Source organism: Macrotis lagotis, chromosome 6 (assembly GCF_037893015.1).
Source record: "Macrotis lagotis isolate mMagLag1 chromosome 6, bilby.v1.9.chrom.fasta, whole genome shotgun sequence".
NCBI classification, from domain to species: domain Eukaryota; kingdom Metazoa; phylum Chordata; class Mammalia; order Peramelemorphia; family Peramelidae; genus Macrotis; species Macrotis lagotis.
Genome location: NC_133663.1, coordinates 188,859,448 through 188,878,648, shown reverse-complemented (window position 1 = coordinate 188,878,648; position 19,201 = coordinate 188,859,448). Strand labels below are relative to the sequence as shown.

Below are 19,201 nucleotides of genomic sequence, written 5' to 3'. Positions count from 1 at the left end.
GCCTCACATCCAAGGCCATCTCCAGTCATCCTGATTCCTATCTGGCCATTGGACCCAGATGGAGGAGAAAGCAAGGCCACTGATGTGGCACAGCACCCTGCACTCAAATACAGTTCATGTGCTTGTCTTGGCATGATCTCCCTGAGGTCATGGTCTTCTTTGAAGACTAAGGACAGACATTATTATTGTGACTTTTTTGAGGTCAAGAACTTTCATTTTTTTGTCTTTACATCTCCAGTACTGGTTCACAGTAGACACTTTCCTAATTGTTTGTTGATTGATCTCTAATGTCCCTGAAGTTGTTAAGGTTCTACAATTTTCACAATGGCTCTCAGTCAACCAAACTTGCAAAAGTGCGAACAAACTGCCTTCTTTCTGTGAGTCGAAATCATGTTAAGCACATGTTTGGGCAACTTTGCAGCAAAAGAAAAAAATAGAAACTGGTGGAAACTTGTCTTAAAAGAGAGGTCAGAGCTGAGGTATTAGCAGCTGTGAACCCTGGTTTAGGTGACATAAATGGGTTCCAGATAGGTTGTTTATGTTTTTCACAGTGCCAGCAATTCAGTAAGCACCCAATAAATGGCAAGCAATGCCAAGCCTGAATATTTCTTCCTAAGTGAACATCTGAATCTGAACATCTGGCAAAATATGAATCCATGTGCTGAGTGGCTTCTGGCAGAAGAAGCCTTGTAAAAATAATGAAGGAATGAGAATGAACAAATTCAGATTTTCAGGTGAATTTGTTATAGAGGATTGAAGGAGAATCACAGCTTTAGAATGAAAAGGCCAATCCAGGTTTCATCATTAAGCAAATCACTTATGCTGAATCTGTTTTTTTAATTTGCAAAATGGGCATAATAACATTTGTACTACATGTTTCTAGGGTTGTGAGAATTAAAACTTTTAAAGTGGGATAAAAAATCATTTACTGCAATTATAGCAAAGTGGTGCCAAACTTAATATGAAGTAGGAAAATGACCTTAAAGTATATCAAGGGAAAAGAAGGGTTAGGGAGATGTAGCTGAAATAACTTGAGTTTTGGATTCTGAAGATTCAGATTTGAATCCTGATATTGATATTGGTTATATAATCTTGGGAAATTTACTTCATTTCCCTCAACCTCAGTTTCCATGGGGAAACAAAATGAGTGCTACTGTCTAAGGTTCTCTCTAACCCAAATCCTCTGAGTTAGAGTAGTATACCCATCTGACAGGCATAGATTATATTACATTGGCTTGCCCATCAAATGCCAGAAAGCGAGGGCTATCAAGCAGCTAACCAATTGATTAGTAATTACACTGAGAAAAGAATCTTTGGAAACAGTCCAAGATGGGATAATGGAGGTGGAAAACCAATTTAGTGGAGAATTTAAAATAGGGACTGTCTTACTTTCCTATTTGTATCCCAAATGCTCAGCGAAGTACTTGGCATAACATACATTCAATAAATACATGCTCATTCATTAATTCATTCATTCATTAAGTATAATCACAAAATGTTAGAGCTTGAAAAGTTCTTAGAGAATGAATGAATGAGTGAATGAAAATGTATTAAGTGTTTATGATGTATAAAAAAAACTGTGCTAAATGCTGAGGGTACAAATCCCAACTCTCAAGAAGCTCACATTCTAATGAATTCACATAGGGAAGGTTGCAGCTGCAAACAAGATTAGAACATCCCCTTTATCTTTAGATGTCAAGATCTTCCATGACATCCTGGAATACCAACAGTCATCTTGACTTTATTCTTGCCACTGGGCTTTAATGTCTCTGGAATGGAGCATGAAGGTGATGACTTTGTGCAACTTTACCTCATTTAAATCCAGTTCATGCAAGAGTCAAGAATCACATGTGATGTCATTGATCCTCTTCAATAAGGAAGGTCCAACCACCACCACCACCACTACCAGCAGCAGCAGCAGCAGGCAGCAAAGCAGATATTAATGCACAATATTTAATGCCATTTGCACTGAAAAAATATCACATCAGTTTCTGATGTTAAACCAAGGACTTTGGTGATAAGATCTTTGTATTCTAAGTCTCCAGTAGCAGCAGGTTCAGATGTCAAGGTTTATCTCTACAGATATCCTTCCCAGGATAAAGGTTGTAGGCCCTGGGATCATTAAGTGCAACTCTTTGATATTGCAGATGAGGAAACTGAGACTTAGAGGTGAAATGCCTTATTCAAGGAAATCTCAGATCAAGCCAGTTAAGGAAAAGAATGACAAGGTTAGACTATGTGGTCTATGGTCATTCAAACAAAACCATCTTAATCAATTGCTGCTCTTCCCAATGAAGAGAGGTGTTATTGAATGGATAACGTTATTTTTTGACTCTGCAGTCTTTATTTAAAAAATGAGAATCAGGAAGATGAAGTGTGGGAGATGATCAGTTTTTTCAAATGATCAAAGCTTGTGAAATTTAGCAGGGTGTCCCTTTGACCTTTGCAAAGGGGCCACAAACTCTATTTGCCTTGGATTGTTTATTATTCCTGACATGAATGAGGTGTGAAGTCATGGAAGTGCCCAAGCTTTTATGTGGGTACATGTCCTGTCTCTTTTGCTAATGCCAGTCTGTGTCAGAAGCACATTTTTGTGCAATGACACCATCAAGTTTTATCTTTTGCCTCCAGATGACAGGAAAAAGTCTCCCACATCAAGATCCCTCTATATAGTCACTCCTGTGGTGAAGATCCCTGGCCTAGGTCATTTAGTCAGACTGACTTGGAGACATGAAGACAGTCAACAAGAGCAGAGAAACTTGTGACTGCTTATGAAGAGGCAAAGACTGTAACTAAACAGCAATAAAATTTTGGGGGATGTGAAAAAATGTCAGTTTCTTATTTTTTCTTTCTTGTTCAGGCATTTCAAACTCTTTGTGACCCTGCTAGGCAGAAATCCTGAAGTGGCTTGCCATGTCCTTCTCCAGCTCATTTTATAAATATGAAAACTGAGGCAAACAAGTTTATGTGATTTGCCCAAGGTCACACAGCTAGTGAGTTTCTGAGGCTAGATTAGAGTTTAGGAAGATGAGTCTTCATGATTTCAGGCCAGAAATTATTCACTATGGTACCATATAGCCACCTGTTAGGCTGAGAACACATACACACAAAAACAGTCTTTGCTTTCAAAGATCTCATAATCTCATAGGATTGATAACATACAAGATATATCAGATGAATTTGAAGAAAAGCTAATATTTTAGGTCCTACCATATGCTTTTTTTTGCTAGGTCCCATCCCCTCTTTTTATTTAGGTTTTTGCAAGGCAAATGGGGTTAAGTGGCTTGCCCAAGGCCACACAGCTAGGTAATTATTAAGTGTCTGAGACCGGATTTGAACCCAAGTACTCCTGACTCCAAGGCCGGTACTTTATCCACTATACCACCTAGCCACCCACTATGCCACCTAGCCGCCCCACTATGCCACCTAGCTGCCCTCATCCCCTCTTTTTCTAAAGCAGTGTATGGAAAATAACTAGAAATTGGGATTTGATTTCACTAGTATGATGAACTGTTTAAGGAAGAGACTCTATAGACTGGAGTCAACATTTTCTCTGCAATTTATAGTCTTAGAAAGTTGCCTCGTATGCTAAGAGGTTAAAGTACTTGTCTTGGATTGCAAAGCAAGTACATGGCAGAAGCAGGATATAATTCCAGGTCTTCCTGGTTTAGAGATCAGATTTCTACCAAATAATAAATAAACTCCATCTATCCATTCATCAATCCTTCTATTTATCCATCTATCCATTATCTCTCTATCAATTCATAAATGTCTGTCCATCTAGCTATCTATTTCTCCCCATCCATCTATCCATCCATCCATCTATCACCCCTCTCTGTCTCTCCGTTTTCTTTATTTTACCTATCTACCCACCTATCCATCCATCTGCTCATCCATCTGGTCATCCATCTATCCATCTTATCCATCATCTATCCATCCATCCATCCATCCATCCATCCATCCATACATACATACATACATACATACATACATATATACATACATACATACATACATATATCCATCTCTCTGAAGACCCAGAAAAGTTAGTTCTCAACATCAAACTCCTTGCTATTGTCAAGTGGTTCTACATCAGGAACTAATGTTATTTTATTCATGGAAAAGACATTTAAAAAACATGACCATCTCCTTAGCTTCTGCATCCTAAGGACCACAGGACTTAGAACTGAAACCAACTATGTGTGTTGTGTTTCCCATCAGAATATGAGATACCTGAAAGCAGAGATTATCTTTGCTTTTCTGTTTGTGTCCTCAGCACTTAACACACTGTTTTGCATATAGTATTCAACTAATACATATTTTTTCATTCATTCATTTTAATTTGACCTTTAACTGATGACTCAGGCTCCTCATTATAAAGATCCACTGTTGGCTCTGCAGTGATGCCCATGGGAGCTGTTGTGGCAAGGAAGGCTTTTTTGCCCTACTCTGGTTAAATGACCCCAGACTGAGTGTTATAGAACTAACAGACAGGAGGCCTGATTTGCTTTTTATGTTCTTCTGTCTCCTCCATGCCATCAGCTGCCACTTCTTACAGCTCTGTCTCCTGACACTAAAAATTGTTTCTATAGTTTCTACACAAATTATCTCTATTTTTTTCTTTGGTGTAAAACATGAAGTGATTCAGAGAACAAAATGTTGTTTTTTTTTTGTTTTTTGTGTGTTTGTTTATTTCAGGTCAAGCTATGTTTTATTTGATAGTTAACATTGCTATAAAACTGACTTCTGGACAAATGGAATCTTACCACCAAGATTGACATCATATATATACACACATATATATATATATATACATATATATGTGTGTATATATATCTTCACATATATATGTTACATTTTGATGTTTCATATGTTAAAAGGTATATATATTTCTACATGTCAATCCCATGTTTATATTTACATTTAAATTACCAAAGTATAATAAGCATGATTTCTACACTTATATCACCAATAATACAACGATCAAATACAATTATTCATTAAAATTTTTTTCTAAGTGCCTACTATGATGCAAAAGAGGAAGTACTATGATTAACCACTAGGAAAATGCAAAGATAAAGAAGAAAGGATCCCTGTTTCAAATCAATTCAATGAACAAACATCTGAGTGAATGAATGAAAAGGTATTTCTAAGCATTTATCATGGTCCAGGCATTGTACTAAGCTCTGGGGTTACAAATGTAACTATACAAGACAGTCCTTGCTCTCAGAGTGTTACATTCTGTTGGGTGAAGACAACTTATTAAAAGGGAGCTTGTAAGGGAAGGGAGGAAGTTCATTCTAGGCAAGATAAAACAAAGCCTTATGCATCAGAGCACAGGATCCCAGGGAGAATAGATCAGGTTCTGGTGGAAGCTGAATGAGTAGCATGGCCAGAGTATAGGCAGTGTTGTTTGGAAAAAGCTGAGAATATTTCTTAAATGCCTATTTTGTAAAAGACATTAGGGACACTTTTCTTGAAGAATGTACATTCAATCAGGGGAGAAGACATAGGCACAAGTAAACAAATATAAAACATATGCATAGTTATACAAAGCAATTTCAAAAGGAAAAGAATGACTGAAGAACTCTCCAGGAGATACCATCTGTTGAATTTTGAAGAAAGCTAGATTTCCAAGGGCAGCTCGGCAGTATAACAGATGGAGTGCCAGTCTTGGAGTCAGGAAGACCTGAGTTCAAATTTAGACTCTGTCACTTACCATGTCTCTGTGCAAGTCACGTAAATTTGCCTCAGTTTCCTCATCTGAAAAATGAGATGGACAAGGAAATAGTAAAAACACTTTGCCAAGAAAACTTCAAATGGGGTCATGAATGAAACAAATGAAACAACTGAACAGAAGATTCCAAAAGATGGAGGTGAGGAAGGAATACATTCTAGACATTGCAAATGCTTGGAGGCAGGAGTTAGAAGGTTGGGGGTGGAAATTAGAAAGCAGGTGATTTGATTAAAACATTTTGAAGATAAAGAGAAAAATTATGATATAATAGAGAGATAAGTGGGAGTTAAATTATAGAAGGATTTAAATGGCATTACTGAGGTTATAAGAAACTGGAGAAGATGTTTGAGAAGAGAAAGCATAGTCAGATCTGAGATTTTAACAATATCAGTTTGATAAGGATGTGGAGATGATTGATAGAAGCAAGAGTGGAGAAATTGTAAGTTAGGGAGACAACTCTGTAATAGCCCAGGTAAGAGGTGAGGAAAGCCACCGAGTTATATAGGGAAGATGACATGTATGACAATGACTATAATACATGACAGAATGTTATCATGGACATCAGAATGAATAAAATATGTTGAGTATGCAGAGGAAGGAAAAATTACCTTTTGACTTTGCAAGACAGGCATCTGAGAACAGGCAGAATTTCAATGATGAGAAGTAGGGGAAAATGTATTTTGTATTTTGGGGAAATATGTGATCAGAGACACTGAAGAAGAAAAGTAAGGGGGTAGCCAGTTGCCCAGGGTGTACAACATTCATGCGGGCAGTTGTATGAGAAAAGTAACATGAGTTCACTGACCTACTGGGCTTACTAATTCTCAAAGGAATAAGCTCAGTCTGATAGTGGTTTTCAGAAAAGGGCACTTGTCTATAACTATCATAATTCTCTGCTTTTCCATTTTTGGTAGGGACTGTGTAAAGTCTCTGGAGCAACATGATGCTCAGTCCCAGAACAACATAATACTTGTGCATGTGTCCATGCATCATGATGATGCCAGCAGGGAGAAAGGATCAGCATCTGTACTGAGGCAGCATCAATACCACATCTGTATTGTGTATTCTTACATTTTCTTACTCCTGTCTCTCTTATTGGATATTCTGATTACCATTGTATATTGCTAAGTATGATCTAGAAACACAATTCCTTTCCCTACTAACTCCCCTAAATACTTTTACCTACTCTACTGACAGTTAGAAAGGTAAATTGAAGCCAGATTGTAGATGGTCTTGAATGTTAGTCTAGTGTGTTTGCACTTTATTTGAGAGTTATCAAAAGGTTCGGATCAGGAAAGTGATGTGATTAGAACTATGCATTAGGACAATTAATGTGGTAACATTAGATTACAATGTTTTTTGGTCTTCTTTGTCAAAGAGGTCCGATGACATAGATTAGCAGGGTGATGTTTTTACTTGCAAGTGAACTGAATTTAAGTGAGGCAGAGTTGTGCAGAGTAATCAATCCCACTTTCTCCTCCAGAGTCATCTGAATTTAGTGGCAGGCAGATTTTATGAGTTAGAATAAGAAGAATGAAATCTGGGGAGTTGAATAAGGAGGTCATTCAACCAATAAGCATTTATTCAGTACCTACTGAATGCTAGGTACCATTTGTAGTGCTAGGTATACAAAAAAGACAAAAACAAAGAAAAAATTACCAGACCTCTGGCATAGCTAATAGATGTTCTAGGGTGGAAGGTCCCAGACACTGAAGGAGATTCTAGGGTGAGACTTTATCTAAGGTGTTAGGCAGAAGATGGGAAAGTCAGAAGCATGACAGAAAAGGGCACATTATTCACTTTATATCAGGGGGAGGGCAAAGAATGAAGAGTATGCAAGTAAACACACACTCAAACATACTTACCCATACACATAGACAGACAGACAAAAACATATACACACATTTATAATCAAAGGCACACAATCTGTGTACAACTTTGGGAAAGGGTATGTTAATCCAACATGCAATAGCTCTACTCACAATTTCTATAATTTCCCAGTCCAAGACTCCCTTCCTTGCCATCATTCACTTTAAAGGTGTTGTCTTCCCTTGTAATCTCATTGAAGGCAGTGACTAATTTATTTTCTAGGGCCCAAATCAATGCCTGGCTGTAGTTACATTGCACCATGGTATAATATATGGGGTGCTAGACTTGTAGTCAGAAAGACTTGGGCTCAGATCCTACCCTAGACAATTAGTCACTTAAGCTCTCTGTACCTTTATTTTCTTATTCATAAAACAAAGGGGTTAGACTCAATGGCTTCTAAGGTTCATTTTAACTCTAAATCTAAGATCTTAATATTTATTAATAATAGTTTTTTATTCACTCATTAATTTTTTCATACTGCTCCCCTTCTTGTACTCCTTGTTTCAAAGAATTTTCACATCCTCCACATATTACCCCATGCTTTCCCACTTTTGTACTTTAGTTGATGATGTCTCCTGTTGTCTGGGATGTCCTATACTACATTCCATTATGTTAAAATTCTGCTTGTCCTTTAAAGTTCAGTTCACAAAGTCTTCCTTCATGAAATCTTTTTCTAATCATTCTAAGTTCATAATGATCTCTAATATGGTGATCCAAATTGGATTGTAGATATTTCTTCTCTGGACTATAAACTCCAGGAGATCAGGGTCTGTTTCTTATATACATGTTTTATCTCCCACTTCTAGTATTTAGTACAGTGATTTCCATCCAGTAGGGATAATTGTTGAATTGAATTTTATCATTATTACTGTGAAACACTTCAAAGGATTCATCTTATTGAAAGGAAATAATTAGCATAACTTTTGTCTCTGAATAATTTCAAATGGGAAGTTGTGCAAGGTTTTCAATGATTTCAAGCTGTCCTCTTCCATAAAAATCATTTTTTAACATCAGTCTTCTCCCCATGGTGCTATATTAAACATGAACATCACAATCCCAGAATTAAAACTGTGAATGTTCCTCAGGGCCACATTGGGCATTGTGTTAGAATCTCTGAACCCGGGCAATAATCTAACCCATTTCATAGATGCAAATCACCCTAGTTTAAAAAAAAAGACCTCTGAAGGGCAGTTAGGTGGAGCAGTGAATAGAGCACCAGCCCTGGAGTCAGGAGAAACTTAGTTGCATTCTGGCCTCAAACACTTAATAATTGCCTAGCTATGTGTCCTTGGGACAAGTCACTCTTAACTCCATTGCCATAAATAAATAAAATTAAAAAAAGAAAAGACCCCTGTGAATGTTAAACTGATTGTTTCACCTTTGGCATACTTCAGAGCAGAGGTTTTCAATCTGGAATTAGTGAATTTAAGAATTCCTTTTTTTCAAGATTGCATTTCAGCATAATTGATTTCCCTTATTATCCTATATATTTTATCTTATACTCTTAAAAACAGTATTCTGAGAAGAGATCCCTGGGATTCACCAGTCATCTAAAGTGGTCCATGATAGAAGCAAAAAAGAAAGATGAATAATTCTAGTCCTAGAGGGGGAGGCTGACTTGGAATAGTTAAAAGTGAAATCATAAATTCAGATCCTGAAGGAACTTTGGCACCCTCTTTTATTTTTTTGCATGATCTCATGACCATATTTACTGGGGGTGGGGGGGGGTTTCTCAGTTCATCCAAGGTCATGAAGACCAAGGCTCCTATCTCTAAGAGGACAGGTTCAAAGTCAACCATAGATTGAACCACAGACTCTCCCATTCTTTCCCTTTTCTTCTTCCTCAGACTTTTCAGCAAATGACAATACTCCAAAATTACAAAACACAGATCTAGAAACAGACAGAACCAACATATCAATTCCTCCTTACTTCCCCAATCAACCACTACTCTTGTAACTTCTAAAAAGCAAAGGAACATCCTAACACATGTTGAATATGGGAATTTTCCTGTAAAAAGGGGAAGGAAACAGTTTTGGGGGAGGCTGCCATACCACACTACCCTTGAAATACAGACTTAGAGGATTCTAGCATTTCTCTCATCTTCAGGGTATTCTTTAATAACTTTTACACCACCTTTTAATTCTTTTTTTAGCTCATTTTAAATAGAGAATTTATTATAATGTTATAGAAACCCAAACAAATCTTTTTTTTTTTTACTGGAATTTTTTCATTAGAGCAAAATTCTATTTATTTATTTTTATTTTGTACAAATGATTTTTTATACATTACTAAAATATTCTTATTTAAGAGTAAATATAATACCCCCTCCCCCCAAAAATATATACCAGCATGAATGATAAAGTAAAGGAAAGAGAAAAAAATTAAAATTAAAAACAACAACAACAACAATAATAATAGTAGTAGTAGTAGTAGTAGCAGGTGCAACCAGGTGGTGCAGTGGATGGAGCAGTGGCCCCGGAGCCAGGAGCACCTGGGCCCAAATCCAGCCCCAGACACCCAAAAATCACCCAGCTGTGTGACCCCTGGGCAAGTCACCCCAACCTCATTACCCTGCAAAAACCAAAAAAATAGACCCAAAATAAAATAATAATAATAATAATAATAATAATAATAATGATAGTAGGGGTGGCCAGGTGGCAGACAGAGCACCGGCCCTGGAGCCAGGAGCACTTGGGTCCAAATCTGGCCTCAGACACCCAACAATCATCCAACTGTGCAGCCCCAGACAAGCCACCCAGCCCCATTTGTCCTGCAACCCCCCAAAATAATAATAATAATAATAATAATAATAATAATAATAATAATAATAATAATAATAATAATAATAATAATGTGCTTCAGTCTGTGTTCCAATACCTCCAGCTCTGTCACAGGTGGATCACATTCTTTATGACAAGTCCATCACGAAAGCTACTTCTATATTTTTCCACCATTGCCATTGCTGATCACAATTCCCTCTATTCGTACTACTCCACTACCATATACTATATTTTCTCTCTCCTTTCACTCTGTCTCTGCTGTAGGGTAGCTGAGTGGTGCAGCAGACAGATCCCAGGCCCTGGGGCCAAGAGGCCTGAGTCCACATACCACTCCTTAGGCCCAGCATCCACTTGACCCTATGGTCCAGGCTAGGCCATCCAATCCTAGCCCCTTGCAAGAAGTAAAAAAGAAAATGTGTTATATCTGACCACTCTCCCCTCACTGTCCATCCTCTCCTCCATTACGCATATCACCCTTTCCCCATCCTCCTTCTCTCCTTCTTACTCCAGATGTCTATACCCCATTGAGTATATATATATATATATATATGTATGTATATATATATATATATATATATATATATATGTATGTATGTATGTATGCTGTTTCCTCTCCTAGCCACCTCTGATCTTGATTTCTTGTAAAATCAGCAACCTCCCTTAGCTCCATTCTACATCTAAAAGATTTGTTTTCCTCAGAGAGCTTTCTTATCCCCTTTTCCATCTGGCTAATTCTTCTTTTTAAAGCATTTTTCTCCTCAATAACTTTTTTGAACTATTTTATCCATTTGACCTATGCTGGTTTTTAACATTTCTTCAGCATTTTTTTGGTATCTCCTTGACTAAGCTGCTGACTTCATTTTCATATTTTTTTCCTGCATCTCTCTCATTTCTTTTCCCAATTTTTCTTCTATCTCCCTCACTTGATTTTCAAAGTCTTTTCTGGGCTCTGTCATAGCTTGAGCCCAATTTCTGTTTTTCTTGGAGTCTTTAGATGCAGGAGCTTGTACTTCCTCTTCTTCATATTGAGTGTTTTGATCCTTCTTGGGATCACAGGCAAAGTATTTCTCAATGGTGTTCGTCTTTCTTCTCTGCTTACTCATTTCTCTGGCCTGTGCCTGGTTTTGGGGTACTTCCTGAGCTTTTGAGTATTATTGGGTCACCCCCCCCCACACACACAAGTCTCTCAGTGTGTGAAGCTCTCCTGGTCTGTGAATGACCACAAACACACCCCTCTGTCACGGGGCTGAGGTGGGGGGGCTGCTGTTCTATGGGGGTGCCTAGACTGCAATCAGGATCTGAATGTGGTCAGAGCTCCAGAGTCCTGTTCCAGGTGCAGAAGACAGACCTTGACAGTCTCTCTCCACTCCCCTCCCTAGGCTCAACACTCATGCCTGGGGGCTTTTGCTTACTGGTTCCATCTGCTTCCTGTTCCTAGATCTGGGCTGTTCACTGAGTTCCCTGAGGGCTGGGCTTCACGGCTCCTCTGGCAGAGGTTCCCCCTCCCCGCCACTGATTCCCCTAAGTTGTGTCCCATGCTCCCTGGGGTGTAGATCAGGAAACTGCCCCTGCTGCAGTGAGCCTTGGCTCCCAGCACCCTGGGGCTGCCTCTGGTAGGCTGAAGTTCCTTCGTTCTGGCAGGCCACCCCCCTAACCCCGTGGAATGGAGCCTTTCTGCTCTTTTCCAGGTTACCTTGGGTTGGAGAACTGCCTCCCTGGATCCCTCTGTGAATTCTGTCTCTCGAAAATTTAGTTAGAGTCCTTAGTTTATAAGTTTTGAGAGAGCACCTAAGAGATGATCCTCTCCTGTCACCATCTTGGCTCTGCCCCCTCCCCTTTAATTCTTGTGCATGGGTTTTTTCCTCTTACCTTCCTTGTATAACATTGACTTTACCATTAATTTGGTGAGACCTTGCTGCAAAAAGTAGGAACTAAAATGGGTGTGAGGAATTAATTATGTCTTTTCCTTTGAAAACTCCAAAAACTCACAGAAATAGTCTCATTTAAATGGCTGAATTAAATGGTCCTACATATATTGAAATTTTTTCATTTTGGGTAATTTAATTAATCCAAAGACAGAGGTTCTTTAACTGAGGTTAATTCAGGCACAGGCATAGTATCTTCAGGTTAGTGTGATTTGGTGATGAGATCCCCAAGTCCTGTCTCATCTTAAACAAAATATTAATGTCACTAATACTGTGGTCCTAGAGAGGAAGGAAGGTTGGACTTGAAAGATGAAAGAGATGTTTATTTGCATTTTTTTTGGGAGGAAGAGAAAGAAAGGTCTAGTAACCTGCAGGATGGTAGCATGTCAAGGATTGTAGGGAGTGAACCAGGAATGGCATGCAGGGAAGGAAGAGGAAAGTTCTGTTTTTAATTCCCAGAGTTCATGTCCCCTAGGTGAACTCAGAACAGGATTTGGCTGGGGCTGCTAGATGGTGTAGTGGATAGAGCACTGACTCTGGAGTCAGGAGGACCTGAGTTCAAATCCAGTCTCAGATACTTAATAATTATCTAGTTGTGTGACCTTGGGCAAGTTACTTAAATCCATTGGCTGGTTAAAAAAAAACAAACCAGGATCTGGCCAACACAAGAAACAGCCTGGAAGCTCTGACCTGAGAGTCAGGAGGAATGTGAAGGGAAACCAATGATACATGCAGCCCTATGGGATGGGAATGTCAAACATTATTTCCATTTTACAGATAAGGAAACTGAGGTGTAGGGAAGTGACTTACTCAGTAATTTAGTTGCTGTGTAATACCAAAACTGGGACAAAAACCCAGGTCAGGAAAACACATTTTCATTTATGGGCAACTTTTGCTAAAAAGAAAGTGTGAGACTTGCTTCATTTTTCTGGTCTTCCTCACTTTCTACATCCTCTTCTTGCCAACAATTCAATTCCATTTGATTTAATTCACTATTTATTAAGTGCCTATTACACACAAGGAAGGCATCAACCTTCTTCTAATCCGCTCTTCTTCCTCTTATAGTCTCACTGTCATCATGCTTCTCACTTTCTTTACTTCTATCTTTAATTCACTTTCTATGTCCCACTTTTTTTTTTAATATTTTTCCACTTAAAGTTATGGTTTCTCTTTATTTATTTATTGTGCCTAAGTAGCAGGTTAGTGGAAACAAAAGAAAGTACATAGAGGGAAAAGGCAAGAGGGGTTTTGGGCTATTGTTTCTGCTTTGAACATATTAAAGATTTTATTTATTGATTGTTTATTTATTAAACCATATTCTTTGAACAAATTAAAGTTTTAAAAATTAGACCAACTTTTGAAGAATGTTTTCCTTTTTTCTTTAAAATCAAAATGTGTGTGTGTGTGTGTGTGTGTGTGTGTGTGTGTGTGTGTGTATGTATGTATGCTTCTTTTGTGCCTAGGTAGAGATGTGGGTAGGCTAAGGGGATGTGCCTGGATATGCTATCAAGACTGAGAGTGACCAGGTAAGCAGAAAACAAATTCCCCTCTTTGGCTCTGGGCCAATTCTTCTAGAAAGGTCTAGGTTCCGGTCTTTATGATGATTGTTAACATCCCTCACTTTAACTCAAATGAAGCTGTGTAGCTGTGGGCTGTGTTCTTGGCAGATCAAAGCCACATCTCCTGTTGATGAAAGGGGGAAAAAAGCCCCACAAAACTCCTTAGCTCAGGGCTTTGCAGGTGACATTTTTAATATTTATAGTTGAATTTTGATTCATAAAGTTGTGAGTGTTGCCTAGGACGCTTGGCAAACATAAAGCATGAAGCCACTGTTCACTGACAATCACTAGCATGTCAGCTTGATGCTACTATGTTAGGGAAAGGTCTGTGCTTTGTAACACAAAATTAGCCCCCATACTTTTAGCTTTTCTTAACCTATCATTAGTTGTTCTCTTTCTTAAACTTAAAAACTAATTTTTCAGGCACTTGTGTTCCTATCTCTGAGGAGGTGACAGCAGTTGAAGGGGTTTGCTAATCAGTACTGGGACATGTGTTAAGCATACTTCAGCCTTGACAGTAACAATGTAGGGCAGTGAATAGAGGACTTGAGTCTAAAGTCAAGAAGACCTGAGTTCAAATCTAGTATGAGATGCATTTTAGCTGTGTGACTCTGCTCAAGTCACTTAATGCTGTTTGCCTCAGTTTCTTCAACTGTAAAATGGGGATAATAATAATAACACCTACTTCTCAAGGTTGTTGTGAAGATTAAATGAGATATTAATCATAAAATTCTTAACACAGTGCCAAGCATTCAAACACTAGCTTAATTAAGTTTGGAGAAGCCCATCAATAGAAGGCTGATTATTAGGTGGTGGAGATTGTCATATTGGACAATATGAGCTCTTAGATTGCTTTCATAACATGAATCTGAAGATTGGATTAAATACTATATGTAAAAGCACTTCAATATTACTATTATTATTATTATTATTATTATTATTATTACTACAGTGGTTCTCATTCAAAAACTATCTCAATTAAATTTGGAGAGGGCCATTAGTAGAAGATTGATTATCAGGTGATGAATGATGTTCAACTGGGGTCATGGAGAGTCAGACACAACTGAAAAATGACTTAACAGCAAAAAAGAGTAGTTTTTTAGTCATGAACACCATATGCCAAACTTGAGAGGGGAAATAATTTTCATCTAATGAAGCATGGAAGAAGAATTATTACCACTATTGGTCAGTCATAACTTCTCACATCAAAACTGAATCTTCTGAAACACATTGGGCATGCATACACATACATGAACACTTACCCTTGTTTCATGTAGATCTGGTGGTCTTCTGTGTTATCCATCTGTTGGCCTCCAGTCAGTCCTGGGCCTCTTGCTATGTGAAACCTTCCTTCTGCCCCTTTGCTATGTAATATCAGGAAAATATTCAGTAAATGAACAATTTCCATATTACAAAATGGCTGAAATTGATCATAAGAGAATAATAAAGATAAAAGAAGAATTTCAATATGAAGCTGCTTCATTTAAGATGAGTGAAAAGCACATTGAAGGTCAGAGGACCTGGATGCAAATCATATCTTTGATGCTTACTTAGATAAATTTGGACAAGATTAGTCATTTTCTGAGCTTTAATTTCTTTGCCCCTAAAATGAAGCACTTAGACTAGAAAGCATCTGAAATTTCTTCAGCTCTAGATATAATAGGAATAATTTAAGGGGAATAAGAGCTTCTGGGAAGAGTAATAGCACAATTCTACTTTGGGTTCATTAAGTCCTCTTCCACTAAAGGTTATCAAAGTGAATCCTCCTGATATTCTGGTAAGGGAGACTCTACAACTTGTTATCTTCATTATTCCCTTGAAAAACTCAGTTTCAGAACAGATGAAATGACAAGGCATGCAATAAGTCTATCTATCTATCTCAATAGTATCCTCTTCAAAAAACAAAGACAGGGCTGGTAATGATAAGAATTATGGACCCCAAAGGTCCCTTCTGTTCCCCTTTCTTTTGCTGTGGCATTTCCTTTCTTCCATTTCAAGTGTCCAATGACCTCATGTTCTTTCCACTTTCCTCTTGGCTCTGAAAACCTATCCTCTGGAAAAATATTCATATCAGTAATTTATAATTTTTCTTAAAACTTATGTCAGTACAGTGTAAACTACTTAAAGGAAAGGATCATTTGATTTTGGTGTTTGTTACTACAGTACCTCACATTGTACCATAAAAAAGGCTTGTGGAATTGAATATACTACCATGGGTATTTGCATTTTAATTCTTTTTAACTATTAAATATATCTTTTTTAATTTAAAATTTTATTGATACTTTTATTGTTATATCAACTTAATTTCAAATATTTCTTTCCCTTTCCCCCTTTCAGAGTACCATCCAATAAAGATTAAAAGGGGGGGGAATAGTTAATTACAACTAACCAACAACAGTTAAGTCCAAAAATACATATAGTGTTCCACATTCATAGTTCCCCCCACTCCATAAAGAAGAAGGGGGTAGGTCATTCTTTTCTATCTAGTTTTCTTTCTTTCTTTCTTTCTTTCTTTCTTTCTTTCTTTCTTTCTTTCTTTCTTTCTTTCTTTCTTTCTTTCTTTCTCTTTCTTTCTTCTGGCAATGGAGTAAGTGACTTGCCCAGGGACACACAGTAGGTGTGGATTTGAGGCTGGATTTGAACTCATGTCCTCCTGTCTCCAGAGCTGGTTCTTTATCCAGTGGATCACCTAGATACCCTGGGGAGGTTCATTCTTATAGATATTCTTTTTATATTGTTGCAATCATTGTGTACATTGTTTTTCTGGTTCTGCTTCCTTCCCTTTGTAGCAATTCCTATGAGTTATCCTTTGTTTTACCGTAGCTTTCTTATTTATGATGCCAGTAATTTACTATTGCATCTAAGTCCCATAATATTTTTAGGCATGCCTCAATTGTTGAATACCTACTCAGTTGCAGTGGCATCAATTTCTTTAGACAGTGACCCCACTTCTATGTATTCATAATGTTTATACGTATTCCAAAATGCTCCTTCAACTTCCTTCTATTGTGTTTGCTATATAAAATCAGTGGGATATTCAGAAAATAAAACAATTTACATATTACAAAGTATCAGAAGTTTCGCACTTGACTGGAGAACTAAATAATGGTGACAATTTTATTTCCTTGTGACAATTCCACAATTCTAAAACCAGATGATCTCTCTTTTAAGCATCCAAAAACATGGATGGGAAAGATGATTTTTAGAAGTATTGAGTCTTACTTGACCAAATAAATAGTTTACAAGGATATTTTATCCATGTTTGCTAAAAGCTCAAATAACTATGAGGCAATAAGTAAAATTAATTAGATATGTTAGCGCAAGGAAAATTGTATTCAGCTTCTTAAGTGACACTGAAACTTGGTGGAGTATGATTCATAAGCAGACTGTCTAGGAAGGGAATATTTTATTCAAAAGGCAAGAATTTAATAAAAAATAATAGTAGTACTATATATGAAAAAGATATACCTCTTTGAGGAAATCCACAAATGGAAGGGATAAAGGGCAATGGAGAAATAGAAATAATTTTGGGATGGGGATAATGTTATGAATCATTTGGGCAGAGGGAAGAAATGGATAAGTTCTAGAAATGGGAAATAAAACTGTCACAAAATCATGGAACTGTGATGGGGATTTTAATTATCTGGACATCTGTTGGATCAGAGAAGGTGACACACACAACTTCATTTTATGTAAAATGTAGATGAATAGATAAGGAGGGTCTGATCCTTACTTCTAATAAGAAGGAATTAGTTGTCAAAATAGAAATTATGGGAACTGGAAACCATGATAAAAACAGAAAATATGGTGGTACATACGATGTACATCAAAGACATGTAGTCTAAAGAAATCATTGTGGTTGCATAGGAAACATATTGATTCAGACTTAGAAAGCTGTATAGAAAAAAGGACAGAAATTTTGAAAATGAGCACGAAAGGGTGCTTTTTTAATAATAATGTCAAGATTGCTAAAGATCAAAGTGATTGGAAGGTTGTGATAATTACAGAGAAGAATAAAATGAGTTTTCAAAATCATGCTGGGGATCAAAGCCAAAATAAAAGAAAGGATAAGATCATTGCTTTGGGAATGGATGGGAGAATGATACTGCAGAATGGAAAGAAGGAAGAATTACTCAATTTTTCATATCATTCTTTTCCCTCTGGCAATGTGAATATTAAACTGGGGCTAAAACATAAATGGTTAACATGAAGTTTAAGTCATAAATTGAGATACTTAGAAAGTACCTATCATCCCTCAGTGATGAATTCAAGACCCCAGGTACAGAGAAAGAATTTACTAAGCTGTTCTTCAGTCTCAGTGGTTCAGAGATGTGAGACTATGTTCTTATTTTCAAAAGCAGAAGATAATTGATTCTTCACATTCTACACTGATATGCTTGACTTGACTTCCTAGAAAAATTCCAGATGTGTTATTAAAAGGGATAGTTTGTGAGAAAGGGAAGTGGTTATCATTTAGGACCAGCATGGGTTCATCAATAACAAGTCATGGCAGACTAACCTCATTTTCTGCTTGGAATAAGACATTCACAACATGTACTACCCTTGGGAGAATACAAGGATTTCAGTAAGGCATTTGACAAAGTCTTCTTGCAATAGAACTCTGGTCTCTAAAGGAAAATGTGTGCTATCAATATTAGAGTTAAATATATTTAGAATGAGTTGAATGATTAGACTTAAAGATTGGTCATTATGAATCAATATTAACTTGGTCTCTAGTAGAGTATTGTATGGCCTTGACTTTGAGTCTTTTTTTTCCCCTTCAGAATAACATTGGATTAATGCATAGATGGCATGGTTTTGAAATTTGCTCATTAATTTTAGCATCTTATTTTGCATGAATGTATAGATGGAATGCTTTTCAAAATTTCAATTGACCTGAAACTGATGGAATCAGTATCCAAAAATATTTTGATAAGTTAGAGCTGATCTAAAAACATGAATTTTAGTCGGGATAAATATAAAGACCTATATTTAGGCTCAGAAAAATCATCTAAAGAAATACTTACTATTGGGGCAGCTAGGTGGTACAGTGGATAAAACACCAGCCCTGGAGTCAGGAGTACCTGGGTTCAAATCCAGTCTCAGACACTTAAAAATTACCTAGCTGTGTGGCCTTGGGAAAGCCATTTAACCCCGGTTGCCTTGCAAAAAAAAAAGGACATACTGACTATTACCAGATAATTATTAATGTCACAGAGTCCTTGGGATCTTAATGGACAAGTTCTAAGAGTTAATAATATAATATAGGTGCCAAAAAAATTTAATGTGAACTTGAATCGACTTTCTAGAAGCATAATATTCAGAATGAA

At 37.2% G+C, this 19,201-nt stretch overlaps 1 pseudogene; it reads left to right on the top strand.

Moving 5' to 3' along the window:
- Positions 1-324: 324 nt before the first annotated feature.
- Positions 325-19,201, top strand: part of LOC141492297 (adenosine 5'-monophosphoramidase HINT3 pseudogene) — a 196,210-nt pseudogene continuing 177,333 nt past the window's right edge.